We start from the raw sequence: 5,188 nt of genomic DNA, 5'->3' as shown, positions 1-5,188 counted from the left end.
TGTGTAACAAATTTGAAACATGAAGTGTACCTGGCTTGTGCATCCTTATGAGTGGCGGTCGGGGACGAGCGATGGTCTTTTCCTACCAATCTATCCCCCTAGAAGCATGCGCGTAGTACTTGAATTTTTGATGAATTCTAAATTTTTGCAATAAGTATATGAGTTCTTTTGACTAATGTTGAGGCCATGGATTATACGCACTCTCACCTTTCCACCTTTGCTAGCCTCTTCGGTACCGTGCATTGCCCTTTCTCACCTTGAGAGTTGGCGCAAACTTCGCCGGTGCATCCAAACCCCGTGATACGATACGCTCTATCACACATAAACCTCCTTATATATTCCTCAAAACAGCCACCATACCTACCTATTATGGCATTTCCATAGCCATTCCGAGATATATTGCCATGCAACTTCCATCATCATCATCATGACATACATTACTTTTGTCATACACTACTAGGAAAAGAGCTATAGATGGAATTGACACTAATGGCGCACCAGACATGTGGTGCGCCATTACTATATACTAATGGCGCACCATGTGCTGGTACGCCATTAGTGCCAAATACTAATGGCGCACCACATCGCGGGTGCGCCATTAGTAAAAAAAAATTAAAATTTTTGTCAAAACTACTAATGGCGCACCGTTGGAGTGGTGCGCCATTACTAGTTGAACTAGTAATGGCGCACCATGCCACGGTGCGCCATTAGTAACTTGGCCACCACTTCCACCGAATGCACCACCCCCCCGGTGGATCGCCTTTTCAGTTTTAAAAAAAATAAAAGAAAATGATGAAAATGTCAAAAAAATAAAAGAAAATAAGTTTCCCATGTGATATGTGGTCTAGTTGTTGGGAAAATTTGCAAATATGAATTTCGACTTCATTTGCAAAATCTCTCGAGAATTTGTAAAAATGGGCATAACTTTTGCATACTAACTCGGATGAAAAAGTTTTTTATATGAAAAATCATCTACTCGAAAAGTTACATCCGAATTTAAAGCTTAGGTAGGCAAATGGTAAAACCAAGGTTGGGCCTTGCTGGAGGAGTTTTATTCAAAGCGAACTGTCAAGGGGGTCCCATAAATCACCCAACCGCGTAAGGAACGCAAAATCAAGGAACATAACAACAGTATGACGGAACCTAGGGCGACAAGAGTGGAATAAAACACCAGGCATAAGGCCGAGCCTTCCACCTTTACCAAGTATATAGATGCATTAATTAAATAAGAGATATTGTGATATCCCAACATAATCCTGTCCACCATGGAGCAATCTTCAACTTCACCTGCAACTAACAACGATATAAGAGGGGCTGAGCAAAAGCAGTAACATAGCCAATCAACGATTTGCTAGGAAGGGTGAAAAAGGTTAGAGGCTGACATGGCAATCTGGGAGGCTTGATAGACAAGAGATAGGTAGCGCAACATAGCGATAGAACGAAGCAACTAGCATAGCAATGATAGTAGTGAGATCCATAGTAATGGTCATCTTGCCTGAAATCCCGCAAGGAAGAAGAACGAGTCCATGAAGAAGATGAAGCCACAAAGATGAACCAAGCGTAGACGAACGAATCCTCACGATCGCAACGAAACATGAACTAACGAGAAGGAGCACAACCACAAAGAAGTAAACAACAAGGTAAACACACAACACATAAACTTGGCATGATGCTCAACCAAGTATGATGCATGACAAAGGCTATATGACGCTACTCATGGCAAGAGATGATGCATACAAGAGCAACATATCAAAGCAAGTTTAAATGAGGCCGGAAACAACATATAACAAATCCGGTAAGTCCTCATATGCAAATTTCGCAATTGGTCCAGAACCGAATAAATCTTATGTTCAAGTTGTTAAACAGCAAGTTAAAATGCACCAAGATGATCTACACGAAATTCTAGTCAAGTTACATATAAAGTTCATTTAGTTCGGAGCTACAGCCTAAAAGATATGAGCAAAAGAAGTTAAACATGGCATTGATACAAAATGCATACAAACATGAAGCAAACACTCTCAAAACATGGATTCAACATGATAAGATGAAACTACATGCAAATCTAGCACGTTTCATATAGAGCATGCTCAAAACGGCGCAACGGTTCAACACATACACATGAAACAAGTTTAAAGGACAAGCTGTCCGAAACAGCGACTAGTCATCTAGCAAGCATCAAAACAATATGCTACAACACCTCAACAATGAAAACAAAAGGCATCGATGTGATATACAGGTAAAGCATGACAAAACATGAGCACTGAGCTATATCCAGAAAACACTATAACATTCTCAAAAGGACATGGCAAGATTGCAAATAATAACAATTTCACAGCCTTAGCAGAAATAACATCAGGTTGCAATGTTTAGAGCTATGAAACAACATGTTACAGCAATCTATCATGGAAAAATAGAGCATGCCATGTTAATACTAAAGACAAAGAACAAAACTCCCTTACTGAACTAATTCCAAAGATCAACAGAAAAGATGGTAGGATCCATGCAAACATGGCAAGTGATATGACAGATTCAGAATAACAGTACATGGCAGAAACAACGATAAGTAGGCATGTTGGTGAGCTTGTACAACTCGCTACAGAGCATTTCATGGCATGACAAGGTGACCAACAGTAAGATGACATACTTATGAAGCTAAGAGTGGCAAGAGAAAGTTCATAGGATGCATGGATCACTAGCAAAACTCATGGCCAAAACTGAACTTAATGTTAATAGGCTGACAGCTGATACGTCTCCAACGTATCTATAATTTTTGATTGCTCCATGCTAATTTATCTATTGTTTTGGACTATATTGGGCTTTATTTTCCACTTTTATATTATTTTTGGGACTAACCTATTAGCCGGAGGCCTGGCCCAGAATTGTTGTTTTTTGCCTTTTTCAGTATTTTGAAGAAACAGAATATCAAACGGAGTCCAAACGGAATGAAACCTTCGGGATCGTGATTTTCCAACCGAACGTGATCCAGGAGACTTGGACCCTACTCCAAGAAGTTTCCGAGGAGGTCACGAGGGTGGAGGGCGCCCCCCCTGGGCGCGCCCCCCTACCTCGTGGCCCCCTCGGAGCTCCACCGACGTACTCCTTCCTCCTATACATACCTACGTATCCCCGAATTATCAGAACAGGAGCCAAAAAACCTAATTCCACCGCCGCAACCTTCTATATCCACGAGATCCCATCTTGGGCCCTATTCCGGAGCTCCGCCGGAGGGGTCATCCACCATGGAGGGCTTCTACATCATCACCATAGCCCCTCCGATGAAGTGTGAGTTGTTTACTTCAGACCTTCGGGTCCATAGCTAGTAGCTAGATGACTTATTCTCTCCTTTTGGATCTCAATACAATGTTCTCCCCCTCTCTCATGGAGATCTATTCGATGTAATCTTCTTTTTGCGGTGTGTTTGTTGAGACCGATGAATTTTGGGTTTATGATCCAGTATTATCTATGGAAAATATTTGATTCTTCTCTGAATTCTTTTATGTATGATTGAGTTATCTTTGCAAGTCTCTTTGAATTATATTTTTAGTTTGGCCAACTAGATTGGTAGTTCTTGCAATGGGAGAAGTGCTTAGCTTTGGGTTCAATCTTGCGATGTCCTTACTCAGTGACAGAAAGAGTTGCAAGACACGTATTGTATTGTTGCCATCGAGGATAACAAGATGGGTTTTTTATCATATTGCATGAATTTATCCCTCTACATCATGTCATCTTGCTTACGGCGTTACTCTGTTTTTACTTAATACTCTAGATGCATGCTGGATAGCGGTCGATGAGTGGAGTAATAGCACTAGATGCAGAATGGTTTCGATCTACTTGTTCTGGACGTGATGCCTATATACATGATAATTGCCTAGATATACTCATAACTATGCTCAATTCTGTCAATTGCTCAACAGTAATTTGTTCACCCACCATACAATACTTATGCTCTTGAGAGAAGCCACTAGTGAAACCTATGGCCCCCGGGTCTATTCTCATCATATCAATCTATATCACTTTATTTACTTGCTTTGTTTTACTTTGCCTTTTACTTTTTACTTTGAATCTATCTATCAAAAATACCAAAAATATTATCTCTATCATATCTCACTCTCGTAAGTGACCGTGAAGGGATTGACAACCCCTAAGCATTGGTTGCGAGTTGCTATCGTTTTGTGTAGGTACGAGGGACTTGTGCATGGTCTCCTACTGGATTGATACCTTGGTTCTCAAAAACTGAGGGAAATACTTACGCTACTTTACTGCATCATCCTCTCCTCTTCGGGGAAATCCAACGCAGTGCTCAAGAGGTAGCAACAGCAACATTATTTAGCAATTTGAGAGAAAGATTACAACAAGCTACAGTAGGCTATAAATGCAATCAAGGGCATGAATGGATAGAGCATGACATGTGTAACAAAACATCCTTAGTGAACCTCTCCAGATTATGCATATAATGGATGGTAGCATCAATCAAACATAGCAACATGATATAGCAGTTTCAGCCTAGCAAAACAGTAACAACAAGTACCCTACTTCACGAGCTTGATGCACTCACTAAAAGACTCACAAATATACATGGATTGCACCACTGTAAATATGGCATGATGTAGCTCAAAACTCATGTAGACATCAAGCTCATAGGATACACACACAAAATGCAATGAAAAAGACAAAACGGCAAGTTATAACAGTCTCAGCAGGTTAACATCATTTAGCACTCTTGCAACGATGAGTAGGGCATCAAGATGGACTCAAACAAGCATGACACAATGGAATGAAATGAAGAGCATCTCACAATGAACATTTTGATATATTACACGCACAAAAACGGAGCAGCACACAAGAAGTTATGGCATGTCAAAGGGGGCACCAGAATGCTGAAAATTAGAGACTTGGAGAAAAAAATCAACCTCGCGGGGTCAACGCGGATCGGGTCGGGCGAGATGGATCCGGGCGCGGGCCCGCGGATCGGGTCGGAGCAGGCGTGGGTTCGGGCGAGGTGGCGAGGTGGCGGCGCCGGCGAGGCGCTCAGGCGACATTGGGGAACGATGCCGGCGGAGGAGATGGACGGGGGCGCCGGGCAGGCGGATCCGGTGGCGGCCGGCTGGATCTGGCCGGGGCGAGGCCAGAAGGCGGCGAGGCGGCGCCGGTCGGCGGCGGAGCGAGGCGATGAGCGAAGGGCGACGGG

The sequence above is a fragment of the Triticum dicoccoides genome, chromosome 2A, assembly GCF_002162155.2.
Source record: "Triticum dicoccoides isolate Atlit2015 ecotype Zavitan chromosome 2A, WEW_v2.0, whole genome shotgun sequence".
NCBI lineage: Eukaryota > Viridiplantae > Streptophyta > Magnoliopsida > Poales > Poaceae > Triticum > Triticum dicoccoides.
This window is presented reverse-complemented; position numbering follows the sequence as displayed.